Here is a 14200-nt window from a genome sequence, read left to right on the forward strand (position 1 = left end):
TTTTTTTTTTTTATAGCATTTACCATGAGGGGTAAAGTACTTGATAGGTTCATAGTTTGGATCATTAAAGATTTGGCAAAAACAAACCTATTTTTTGAAAATTTTGAATATTTTGTAATAGGCGTCTGTGTTGCTCTGTGTTCCTCTCCTCGCCCTGTGTCCACCCGACCTGGACGGCCTCCATAGATTTGCATTACGTGGCTGTCCAGTTCAAGTGACTTCTCTTAGCTTGCCCTCCTGATTGGTCACGGTCTGAACACTTAAAACTTTTGCCATGTGAAAAGTTTTTTCTATTGACAAGTTTTTTTTAAATAATAATAATAATGTTGTGTTTTGTTGGTCTACTGTTCATTGCTCCCATTAGCCAGAATCCCACTCCACACTGATGAGGGGCAAATATCCCGAAACAGCTGTCTGTGGATGGATGCCTGACTTTGGTTTTCCCTTTGTTATGTCGCAATACTCACAACTGAGTGGGACTCTAGGGGCTAAGTATCAGGGTGGTCTGGTGAGCTCCCCACTTGGGGGTCACCACTTAGCAATGGTTTTCCTTCCCAGGAGGGATATCTGGCTGTTCCAGTGTTTTAAGACTTATAATTGAGGCTCCGCAAACCCTGTTTTTCCATATTTAATTTTTTTCAGGGGCAATGTATCAATGGAGACTCTTGAGTGAGTACTCCATTAGATTTTTTGATGATCTCCTTGAGCTCAGTAATTGTTGTGGTTTGCAAGTTTATTGATTCCTTTAGGGGACTGACATGCGATTGATCACTTCTTATACAGCATTTGATTGCTGACATGGCACATTATACTATGAACTGAACATATTGCAGTGTTAAGTCTGTGTCAGTGTAAAACTGCTGGGGATCCTCGTAGTAGGCAGGGCTAACTAGGAGAGCAAAGATGGTGGACTATGAGAAGTCATTACGGTCCCTGATCGCCATAAAAACTCATCATCACCCATGAGAGCCCCCTCCCTCACAAATCACCTAGATGCTGCATCTGCTATTGATCCTGGCATCTGAGGGGCTGGAGACTTCTTTGCTTTAAAGGCCTTTTACACAGGACAATTGAATCAGCAAGGAGTGTTGCTAGAAACGATAATTGGCCCATGTAAAAGTGACAGCGATCAGCGGGGAAGCGGGAAAATGCCTAATCCTCGGCTGATCGCATCTTTTGGACTGCGGTGAAATTTATCGCTATTGGCCGCACATCTCCTGTGTAAACAGTAGGTGTGCGACCAATAGCAAAATGAATCAGACAGCACACATATGAGAATATAGAAGTGCTGTCAGTTTCCAGATCACAAGCAGTGATCTACGCTGCTGTGTGATCCAGCATCCGGCTCGTCTGTCCTGCTCTCTGGACGTCACCTCCTCCAGAATGATTGACAGCTGGGGGAGAGGGAGGCCTGAAGACAAAGCAGAAGCCAGAGATCAGTACGGGAGAGCTGAAGAGCGGGATGCCGGATCACACAGCAGTGCACTAGGCCTGACAGCCCAAATATATGCATGTATATATTTCTGTTGCCATACAAATGATACAAGGATCCTTAGTGTAGCCCGGCAGTTTGATTATTGTCTTGTGTGAAGGCACTGCGCACGAACGCCAATTTACTTTTGTGGCCATTGAGAAGTCTTTTGGTATAAAAGGACCCTTACCCTTTAGAGTAGGTTAAACTCTGACTACATCCAGTGCTCTGGCAGAAAACATGGCACATTGATACAAAGCCTCGTATACATACTGGAACATTTCTGGTGGTGCGCTAGGTATACAAGGCTAGTGAGGAAACTTCATGCTAAACTCTGATATAAAGAATTATAGGTTATTCTGGATTATTTCGGAGGGGTTGTATATGATCTTTATGCAAAGTAACGGTGTGCCCAAGGTTGGTTGATGCCCTGTTTGTACCTTCCATTGTTGTCACCGTTACGATGTATCCTCCTGAATAATATTGTTGCACAATGTCCATATAACAGTGTAGACTATGTAGCATTGGCCAGGTAATAAACTAGGTCACTATCATGCCATACACCTACTAACGGGTTGGGGAGGAGGTGAAAGGTCTTCATTTATTGGGGTCCGTGGGGCGCCCCCCATCATTGTAGCTATGCAGATAAACCCTGTAACTAGATTTACTTTACAAAAACTCCTTTAATCCTCAGAAGTTACGTCTGAGAAGTATAGCGCCGTTCATTTATAGATTAAAGCCACTAAGATCAGTGAGAAAATGAGGGATAAAAATCCTGTGAAATCTCCGCTTCTATCCGTATCGGAGGAGGCGGTGTAGTTGTTGTCCTCTCTCCGTCCTGGTGGTGAAGCGTTGGGCAGATGGAGCTGGCTTCAGGTGTTTTCTCTCATCTGACAGGATCTCGGATAGTAGAATAGTAGCACCTGTAACTCCGACAGCCCCAGATGTTATTCTCCATCTCATTTCATGGCATGAAAGCTGCATTAGCCTGGCAGATATCACTGATACTGCTATACATCCCTCCGGCATGTTTGTCATTGAGGTCTGCTGGTTCTGTATACAGAGAATAATCCATATCGTTGTCTCTTGATTCTCATGGATTCTCTTCTATGGAATAAAACCTTTTTAGTTCTTTGATATTTCTTTTATTCTGTTATATATACTGTATATATTATATACACATTTTAAAACTCAGTACTGCCTGGCGGTCAGTCATATCTCCCCTCCTCCTTATACGCAGGAACATTCAGCATGGCCGAGCATTCCTGTGTTCTCAATGGGGAGGGAAGGGGTAGGAACAGCTGATAAAAATCTAAAATCTTCCAGTACTTATCAGCTGCTGTATGTCCTGCAGGAAGTGGTGTTTTCTTTCCAGTCTGCCACAGTGCTCTCTGCTGCCATCTCTGTCAGTGTCAGGAACTGTCCAGAGCTGGATAGGTTTTCTATGGAGATTTGCTACTGCTCTGGACAGTTCCTGACATGGACAGAGGTGGCAGCAGAGAACACCTTACCTGATCAGAAAAACCACACCACTAATTCAAGGGCATTCAGCAGCTGATATGTACTGGAAGGCATGTTTTTATATTAAAGTGACTCTGTACCCACAATCTGCCCCCCCCCCCAAACCACTTGTACCTTCGGATAGCTGCTTTTTATCCAGGATCTGTCCTGGGGTCCGTTCGGCAGGTGATGCAGTTATTGTCCTAAAAAACAACTTTTAATCTTGCAGCCCGTGCCAAACGGGAATATCTGTGCCCTAACCTTGCACCACCCCTCCTCACCACCCTCTACATCATTAGGAATGCTACTGGAACATTTTCTCCATGCTGAACATTGCACAGATGCTTAACGATTCAGCCCTTATGCCTGGAGCATTCCTAATGATGAAGAGGGCAGGGAGGAGGGACAGAGAGGTTGTGCAAAGTTAGGGCACAGATACTCCCGTTTGGCACGGGCTGCAAGTTTAAAAGTTGCTTTTTAGGACAATAACTGCTTCACCTGCCGAACGGACCCCAGGACAGATCTTGGATTAAAAGCGGCTATCCGAAGGTACAAGTGGTTTGGGGAGTCAGATTGTGGGTACAGAGTCGCTTTAAATACTTTCCAGTCTGACACAGTGCTCTCTGCTGCCATCTCTGTCCATGTCAGGAACTGTCCAGAGCAGAAGCAAATCTCTATAGAAAACCTCTCCTGCTCTGGACAGTTCCTGACATGGACAGAGGTGGCAGCAGAGAGCACGGTGTCAGACTGGAAGGAATACACCACTTTCTGCAGGACATACATCAGCTGATACATGCTGGAAGAATTTAAGTAAGTAAGAAATTTACAAATCTACTGTATATAACCTTCTAACACCAGTTATTTTTCGTCGGAGTGCCTTTTTAAATGTGGCCTTGTAACGAAGGGTTAAAAATAAATGGTCTTTTGCTATTTTCTCTCCTCTGAATGCAAATTTACAAGCAAATAAATGACAGCGGACTCACAATGCATGCAGATCCACTAAATGTCAATCTAGATTTGTAGAGCAATGGCCTCTTGGAAAAACCAGACTGAGCACTGGAGTAAAATGAGAAGGACAGATGGGTACGAAGGTTGTGAAAGCCTCGCGTCTCTCAGTCTGTTGTATTTTTCAATTCCATCTCTTCTTCTTCTAATTTTTCCAGCCTCATTTTACACACATTTCCTCCGTGAAGAAGTCGCTGCGAATCTCAATGTTTTTCCGAGAGTTTAATTTAAAATCCGATTTAGACAAGTAGTAAATATGGGAGCGCGAGTGGAATAAATAAAAGTGCGCTGGTGCTGTATGTTCTGCCCTCCCCGCCTCTAGATGCTCGGCCTTCATGTTCCAGCATTTCCCTGGCAAAGTGGGGGGGGGGGGGGGCAAAGTTAATTTGCAAACCATTCGTGGTTGCAAAATGTTATTTTATATTCATAGTGCCAGCAGTTTGTGCCGGTGTTATCTGCATGCAATGCAAATGAGCTCCTGCCCATCCACAATACAGGTCTCCATTCAGGAGGTCAGACAAACAGAGGGAAATATTAAGTGATGGATAAAGGAAGCAGAAAATTATAGAGCATTGTCCTCCCGCCATCCCTGCCGCCTGGTGTGTACTTTACAGCCCTGTCACAATTCCAATAATATAGAGGATTCCTTAATGTAGTGTAGGTTATAGTGCACATATGGGGGAGATTTATCAAATTGGTGTAAAGTAGAGCTGGCTCAGTTGCCCCTAGCAACTGTGAGAGATATAGTCTGAAAAATATCTATATGTATACGTATACTCAGGTATAGCTCGTACTGCCATATGGAAATCATTTTTTTCCTCACAGATTCTTTGAAAAATAAAAGGTGGAATCTGGTTGGTTGCTAGGGGCAACTAAGACAATTCTACTTTAGGCCAGGTTCACACATACTGTATCGCTGCAGATACGTTCCCTGTCATTTTCCCTAAGAAGACATACTCGCAGTTGGATTGAGTATGTAAATGCCGGCCCCTTTAACTTGCAGCCACCTGGAGCATACATTACCTGCTCCGCACTCCGGCTGCCTCAGAGCAGGTACAGTATGCTCCGGGCGGCGGTGGGTTAAAGAAGGCCGGCATTTACATACACTCAGCGGGATTCCCACTGCGCGTATGTCTTCTCAGTGAAAAGGACAGGGAACGTATGCGCAGCGGATACGATACGTGTAACCCACCCTTACACCAGTTTGAGGACTCTCCCCCATAGTACATAGAAGTTCTAAAGATCAGTGTTATACTAGGAGAAACATTTATGATAGCCATGCATATTCAGCTATAGAAGACCCCCGGCAGAATTAGCAAGATAGGAATAGTATGCTCCATCTCTGCAGTTTTTGTAAGGCAGGTAAGGTACAGTATCCTATATCTTTGTACATCTAGCTCCAGTGTCCTTAAAGGGGTTATCCAGCACCACAAAAACGTGGCCACTTTTCCCCCTCTCTTGTTTCCAGTTCAGGTGCGGTTTGCAATTAAGCTCCATTTACTTCAATGGAACTGAGTTTCAAAACCCCACCCAAACTGGAGACAACAGTAGGGCTGTTCAGTTCAGGTGCGGTTTGCAATTAAGCTCCATTTACTTCAATGGAGCTGAGTTTCAAAACCCCACCCAAACTGGAGACAACAGTAGGGCTAAAGTGGCCATGTTTTTGTAGCGCTGGATAACCCCTTTAATCAAATTGTCGAATGTATAAAACTCCACAGAGAAAAATATTTTCAAATCAACAAGTGAAGGTTATACAGATTCATAACTTACCTGTACTTAATATAAAAACATGCTTTCCAGTACATATCAGCCAAATGCCCTAGAATTAGTGGTGTGGTCTTTCTCATGAGGTATGGTGTTCTCTGCGGCCACCTCTCTCCATGTCTGGAAATGTCCAGAGCACTGTCTCAGACAAGAAACACCACTTTCTGCAGGACATTCAGCAGCTAATAAGTAGAGATGAGCGAACCTGCCGAGGTTCGGGTTCGTATGAACCTGAACTTTCGCGTCTGATTCCCGCTGTCTGCCAGCTCCGTGGAGAGGGTGGATACAGCCTGAGGACCGCCTGGAAAACTGGGATACAGCCTATGGCTATAGCTGTATCCCAGTTTTCCAGGTGGTCCTCAGGCTGTATCCAACCTCTCCACGGACCCGGCAGACAGCGGGAATCAGACGCCAAGAGTTCAGGTTCATACGAACCCGAACCTCGGCAGGTTCGCTCATCTCTACTAATAAGTACTGGAAGATGCATCCTTGAAACACTCCCTTCTATGTCAGTTCTATTTTCGTGGTGTTCCCAACACTTTCTGAAGTTTCCCTCCCCTCTGCAGAATAGGAGACCCCTGAAAAATATGGTAGAGTCTCCCATTAACTTTAATGGGGTTCGTTAATCAAATCGAACAATCAAGCATTTGAAAATACTTGAGTAACGAGCATTCATGCATCTTAGTACTCGCTAATCTCTAGTCATCATGTCATTCAGTGTTGTGAGAACTTTTGTCTGTTCATAAGTCAGAACAGAAGATGGTTCAGGAGAGGAGACATAAGGGCTGGAGACTGATCAGTCTCTGATGTAATAAACCATATGTTTACAGGTTGTATCACAGCACAATATGTGACGAATACATTTGTCCTCTGGTTTCTTGCACATAGGGACTATTATAAAATAGTTTGCTGTATATGATTTACAAGCAGGTTTTCCCGTATCACGCGCCTCATGTCCTCTGCAGAATCGTGAATATATTCCAGATCCTTACTTGCTGCCAAGTGTTGACTATGACAGCAGAGAAGTTCCCAGCATACAAAGTGTGATCCCCTCTCCTCTGCTGGCGTGCAGGTGTGTTATGTTAGTATGGCAGCCAGGATCTCCGCGCATCCTTAACAATTTCAAGAAAATAAAAAAGCATTTCTACTCCCGTCATATGGAAGGAGCGCAATATGCCTTGTACTACTTGCAACCTTTCCAAATTTATTTGGCACTCCCCTTAAATCTCATTTCCTTCACAGCCGTAGCCATTTGACGTCTTCATCTGCTGTACAGACGAACAATTCTTCATGTTCATATGCCCCGACATTGCAGAGCTACCGCATGCTACATCTGTGCTTTTAGCTTCTAGTTGTTAGCCATGAAGTAGAAGTCTGCATTTAGTGTGATGGGTCAGATCATCCTTGTTTGCAGATCATTTGGCTTCATGTAAATGTAACAGGTGCCTGATAATCTCCTATTCCCTATAATCACTGGGGAGGATTTACTAAACCTGTTTAGTTCCTAAAGGGTGCCAACTTAAACAGACAGTTTTCAGATACACCAGGTGGAAAGACAGAGAGACTTAATGAGGTTATAGTTGGTGTGATATCTCATCCGAGTGTGCGATTTACAGCTTAGACTGCTCACTACTGCTCTATAATGACCTCCATGCTGCTTTGTCTCAGAGTGAATGGTATATAAATATAGAGGAGCAAGATCCTGTCCTGTGTTTGCAGTATATGGCTTTGTTCACATGACTTTTTTTTTTCTGTTGTTTTGAGTATCAAATAACGTCCCTGGTTTAGCATGTTTTAGCGGCTGTCAATGCAGTGACGACCACAGGAACAATATTCTAGCTCAGGTGGACGGATTTCCCAGTGGGTGTGTCTTTTAGTGAAAAGTCTACTGAATTTAAAACAAAGAACGGTGAAATTAATGTACTGTGTATGAACTACTGAAAATAACGTCTGTTGTTCGCGCAATAACGGCCGCCATTAAATGGCATTATTAATACACTATGGGGGACATTTAATATCATTGCAGCCCTGGCATATGTCTGCCATATCCCTGGCTCACCCGACGGGCGGGCGGGGAGTAAGGCGCGGCTAAGGCAGGGAGGAGCAGGGGTGGATTAACTTTACCATAGGCCCCGGGCTGTTTACCAAGCCTGGGCCCTCCCACCCCACTGTAACTTTGGCAGCGCTAGGGTGGTGTCCATAGTACAGGATAGATAATGTCATGATGCCCTGATTTGTGCAAAATTGTGGTAAAAAAGCAGCGTTTTTTTTTTTTTTTCAAATCATGGCAGAACTGTGGCCAGGAGATAATACACCCCTGAAAGTATAAGTCTTTTTCGGTGGCCATGGGCCCCCCAGGAGCTCAGGGCCCCAGGCTACCGCCAAAAAGGACCTATTATAATCTCCTACTGTGGAGGAGGCCTGATTTATCATGATTAGCACCTGCTCACAGGGCCGGTCAGGTTTACTAAGAGACGTGCGCCGGTCTTCATAAATGTCCCCCCATTGTGTATTGGACGCCAATCATTCAATTGACTTCAATTACAAATCAGCAATATAGTCTATAGAAAAAAATCAGCAATATAGGGGGAGATTTATCAAACATGGTGAAACTGTCTCAATTGCCCCTAGCAACCAATCAGATTCCACCTTTAATTCCTCATAGACTGGTTGAAAGATGAAAGGTGGAATCTGATTGGTTGCTAGGGGCAACTGAGACCGTTTTACTTTACACCATGTTTGATAAATCTCCCCATAGTCTACAGAGGCATCATAGCAGCTAGTTTACTCCCACTAGATCTGGAACAACTGAAAATATAGAAGAGTCTGGAGAGGGGAAAACTGGTGGAAAATACCATATACAAGTTATATAATGGCTAGACACAGTACTATACTTCTTGTTCACACACAGCAGCTTATTTTACAAAGTTACCTCTCCTGCTTTATTGTGCAAGTCTACTAGGTTGCTATTTTTATACTAATCATATACTATATGTTTATTAGTGATGAGCGAGTATGCTTGTCCGAGCTTGGTACTCTATCAAGTATTGGGGTACTCGAAAATCTCATCATCCGTTTCCTGTAAGTTTGGGCGCTATTTCTCAGCCAATAAACATGCAGGAGACTCTTTGGTACATCCTGCGATGACGTGGGACCCATACATGTCGATAGCAGTGATTGGTTGGCCAGATCAGACCCTGCCATATAAAAAGCGTGTCCGGAAAGGCTCAGCTCACATGTATGCTGGAAGAGATCAGGGACAGAGCTGCTGCTGCTCAGGGAGAGTGTCAGTGTAGGAATTAGCGTTCCAGCAGGCAGGGTATATACTAGCAATACAAACAAACAGCCCTTTTCAGGGCTTAAAAGCGTTTTTTAATAGTATTACTACAGACTGCTGGCTGGGAGTTGCAGTGCAGCTACCACGATTTCAGCAGCACACTGTGGTGATCGGCTGCTGGCAGAAAGGGGACATTAGATGCTGCATACAGACCCCTAAGAAGTGCTCAGTGTACTCTTTTTTGATTTTGGGGCTGGTGGTGCTGCTGTACTACATTGGATTGCTGGGATTTGTAGTACACCTGCATAAAACTTCACTGCTCATTGGACGGGGGTGTCAGAGAGTGTGTATAGGTCCAGCCACTACCAGATTGTACCGAACAGCCCCCCTAAACTAGTGGGTACTACACTGTATTGCTGGGATTTGTTGTACCTTGCATAAAACTTCATTGCTCTTTGTAAGGGGGTATCACAGCGTGTGTCTAGGTCCAGCCACTACCACATTGTACCGTACAGCCCCCCCCTAAACTAGTGGGTACTACACTGTATTGCTGGGATTTGTTGTACCTTGCATAAAACTTCACTGCTCATTGTAAGGGGGTATCACAGCGTGTGTCTAGGTCCAGCCACTACCAGATTGTACCGTACAGCCCCCCTAAACTAGTGGGTACTACACTGTATTGCTAAAACAAAGCACAAACAGAAGAGCGCTTCCTGGTGCAATATAGTCACAATAACTAAATTAAGATGAATGAGCAGTAGAAACAAACAGAGGATGGTAGACTGTACACTCACCTACTAGGGTTGTGCAAGTAGGCACAACGCTAGTTAACGCATAGGGAGAATCACCGCAGCACGCTGGAGGGACCACAACGAACGTTGAGTAGAAATAACCAGAAGGTAATTCACTGCCAGCACCTGGCAGAAGACAGATTGTCCTCTCACAGTAGGGCGCAGGTGATCAGTAACGGCAATCTATAGCTGTACCGCATCCAGTGTGAACGCGGTGCTAAGTGAATGAATGCCGTTTGTGGTATACCATAAAGTGCAAAAAGTAGTTTATTTGTAGCCTAATTTTGGGGAGGCTCACTTGCTTCCTTACTCACTTTTAATTGTTCTCTGTGTGCTTACTGCCATGCTAGGTCTGGTATAATTTTTGGAAGGCTGACTGGCTACCGCTTCTACCTTGTTCACTCTGGTTCCCTGTGTTCTCACTGCCATGCTGTGTCAGGCTGAGTTTTTGGGTGGTCCATATGCCTACCTCTGTTTTAACCTTGCTGTTGCACAGAATTAGGCATAATGGTGCCATTAGGCAGCCTCAGAGGCATGCATACATGCTGCCCCTGCTGTTTCCTGTCCATTTCCGTGGTGTTTCCATCATTTTCTGAGGTTGACAGGTTTTCACACGACCTTCCCCCTACTGAACTTTGGTCCCCTGCAAAAATGCTTGAGTCTCCCATTGACTTCAATGGGGTTCGTTACTCGAAATGAGCACTCGAATATCGGGAGATATTCGTCTCGAGTAACGAGCACCCGAGCATTTTAGTACTTGCTCATCACTAATGTTTATACTTTATAGATGTATCTATTTTATTGTTTTTGACACATTCTGCGCTCATTAATCTTGTGCAGCAATTTTTTATTATTTAATGTATTGAATTTTATTCAATTTATATCAATTTATTTGCTGGTTCTTTTTGTGCATTAAGGCTTTTTGCACATTTCTTGGTTATGTTGTGGATAGTAATAAGAACCTAATGAAGTGGTTTTCACAGCTATTTCTATTATGTTAATATTTTAGTACATTGTATGTTATGGCTTGTGTTTTAGTTATTTATATCTCACACCTCAGGCTTTCGCTATATTCATTATCTCGTGCCTAATATTTTTTGCATGCACTGGATTTATACAGTATATATAGTCATGCCTTATAATGTATGTATTTGTGTTATTTATATATGCAGGATTTTTATTATTCATATATGCATTATTATGTGCTCCATTTATTTATTTTTCTCATTCCTTTTGTATGGCTATTTTTGCCATTTGAACAATCAGTTTCCTTTATACGAGTTCATACTTGCCTCTGTAATACGTGTAATTTGGGCATGATATTTGCCTATGCCCTGACTTGCTGGTCAGTGTACAAGTGTTGTTTATACATATACAGTACATATGCAATTTGCAAGATTAGATAGAATTATGTTGGACTCTATAGCAACACATTTTTGATTTCTTATTCAAACTGTCTGTCTGAGCGTATCCTCTGGTGCCATACCTGCAAATCAGTGCTAGACTCCTTTAAAGGGGTTATCCTGGCTCAGATAAACATGGCTATTTTCTTTTACAAACAGCGCCACTCCTGTCCTCAGTTTGGGTGTGGGCTTTGCAGCTCAGTTCTATCGAAGGGAATGGAGCAAAATTGTAATACTATACCTTACCTAAAGATAGAGGTGGGACTGTTTTTGCAAGAAAGGAGTCAAGCATGGACTTTCAGGGAGTGGCCTGGACTTACCTTCAGGAGTGGTACCAGAGAGCATGGTTCTTCCCTTTTAAAGGGGCTTTCTGATTTAACCTTGATTGTCCCCTACCCACAGGATGAGCTTGAGGGGTGTGGATAAGGGTCTAACTTATGTTTCCCCCCAGGGATCTCTAGATTGACGCCCTGGCTCCTTTGCTATGAATGGAGCCGCAGGTCAGCATGTAACCTGTAGCTTTATTTTTTTCTCCATGGAGCCCCGGAAAGAGCCCAGTGCTGTTGTCTTCTCTCTCCATCGGCTCCATAGAGAATAAATTGAGCTGTGGGACACGTGCTACAGCTCCATTCATAACAGCTTCATGCATAACAGTACTTTAAGAGAATCTGTCACTAGGTTCATGCTGCCTTAAATGAGGGCAGCATAAACTAGTGATAAAAATGCGGAACAGATCGGTGTATTACTTACATCATTCTGTTCAGCCGTTCTTCTAATATGCAGGAGAATAGGATTCTTGCCACACCCCTCCCCCGCCCTCCAGCTGCTGATTGACAGTTGTCTGCCTATACACAGCTTAGATAGATAACTGCCAATCAGCAGCTGGTGGGCGGAGTTTTCTGGTTGTCATGAATATCAAGGACTACTGGGCTCATGCACATAATGGAGAGTACTACTTATTGTCCATGTTATTCAGGAGGAGATCTCTGGATCAGCTGCACAGAACAATGTAAGTGATACATCATTCTGTTCAGCTTCTCTGTCACTAGTTTATGCTACCCTGAGATAGGACAACATAAACCTACTGACAATCTCTTCAAATTTGGAAGAACCTTGCTTTCTGGTGCCACCTATTGGACAAAGCATCCCTGTAGTTACAAGTAAGTTTAAATCAGAAATCCCCTTTAAGGGATAGAGCTACTTGGCATATCCTTTTTTCCCAGTGGACCACGAATGGGCGATAACACTCCACATGCCTTTTGGTGCTCTCTATAAGTAGAAACAGTAATTCCATTGACTTGTTACTATCTGCAGTGTGAGACATCTAGATACTGTAATATCTACCATGATGTACAATTAAAGGGATAGAATAGGTCATCAATATCAGAACAGTGGGAGTCTGATCCTTGAACCCAGGAACCGCACTGATCAGCTGATTGGACAGGTCACAACTTATATAGCAAAAGAGCCTTTGGCTCCTATTAAGGTGGTTATGTAAATCAATACTGTAAGGCAGCAGCCTACTCCCTATATTTTCCAGGATTCCTGTAAGTAAAAGTACTGAGAAATTCCCAGATCACAGCTTTAACGTTAATTTGCAGCAAATGCATAAAACCTGATTTTTTTTTTTCTTTTTTCAATTGAAGTTATTTTTTTGAAGTTAAAGTAGACAACAATCCTGTATAAAAAAAAGCCTTAATCTAATACAGAGGAAGAAATACATTGGAAATGCAGAACATGATCAAATGGAGCCTTGTCTCTCTTCTCCGTTGTTGCCTTGAGAGAAATATATAAAAGTCAGAGTGATCTTGAGAGCCGTGTTATTCTCTATTAAAGAAATGAAATTGAAGATCATTTCCTCCAATATGAGTTCTACCTGGAGGAAACCGCAGCCGGCGTCAATATTCCTGGTATCAATAATTGAGCAGTTTCGGAGGTGTGACTTGCCCATCATCGCAATGTTTGTGTGATTTCTGGGGCTGCTTGTTGGTATAAATGGGAATTTCACAGAATCGCGTCTTAAAAATTCACTTTTAATATATATATATATATATATATATATATATATATATATATATATGTGTTCTAAGAATGGCGCAGATAGGTAAATATAACCTCAAAGAACCCACAAGTTATACAGATAGAGATAAAGCATCAAGTACGGACTAATGCATGCGTAATAAGGTCATATAAAGCAGTGATTATATTATATTATATGTAGATGATATGACCAGAGGAAAAAGTCCCTGCTGGGAGCACTAATGACCCCATCACTGGCACGCACAGGGGTTGTGAGTGCTCCCAGCAGGGACTTTTTCCTCTGGTCATATCATCTACATATAATATAATATAATCACTGCTTTATATGACCTTATTACGCATGCATTAGTCCGTACTTGATGCTTTATCTCTATCTGTATAACTTGTGGGTTCTTTGAGGTTATATTTACCTATTTGTGCCATTAGTAGAACATATATATATATATATATATATATATATATATATATATATATAATATAGATATGTGTATCCCAGGCAGGGTTAAATTCTTACCAACCACATCTACTGGATGTTTGTTCCAAGGATCTACTACTCTTTTAGTAAAGTAATAATTTCTCATGTTGTTGCTTCTGATCTTTCCCCCAACTATTCTCTCACTGTATATCACAAAGGTATCACATGGTTATCTGCCTGTTTGTGTCATTTATATGTAAATTGGGTTAAGTGTGACTTCGATCAGCTGTATTGCTACAGTATATCTGGATTAACAGTATTGTATTTAGGCTACTAGATTTATAGCCAGGCCTTGAGTGGGTTAATACTTGCTGAATATTGTTATATATAAATAAGATCCGGGTACTGCATCTAGCTATACTCACTGTATGCCTATGTTTATGGGGGTCAATATAGCTGGGCCAAGGTGTTAACTACAGACAGCTAATACGCATCTGACCATAGGGTTTCTGCATTGTATCGATGTATTGGAGA

At 42.8% G+C, this 14200-nt stretch overlaps 1 protein-coding gene across 5 annotated transcripts in view; it reads left to right on the forward strand.

The window, feature by feature from the left end:
- ZMAT4 (zinc finger matrin-type 4) overlaps positions 1–14200 on the forward strand; it is a 333551-nt gene that overhangs the window by 24023 nt on the left and 295328 nt on the right. Inside the window, exon 1 of one of the 5 annotated variants that reach the window (XM_069978909.1) lies at positions 8563–8702. The exons of the other annotated variants lie outside the window; for them this stretch is intronic. The gene's annotated coding sequence lies outside the window, so the exon portion shown is untranslated. Of the gene's footprint in view, positions 1–8562; positions 8703–14200 lie in introns of those variants that run through there. 5 annotated transcript variants of the gene reach the window in all.

Source organism: Dendropsophus ebraccatus, chromosome 8, assembly GCF_027789765.1.
Source record: "Dendropsophus ebraccatus isolate aDenEbr1 chromosome 8, aDenEbr1.pat, whole genome shotgun sequence".
In the NCBI taxonomy this organism is placed as follows: Eukaryota; Metazoa; Chordata; class Amphibia; order Anura; family Hylidae; genus Dendropsophus; species Dendropsophus ebraccatus.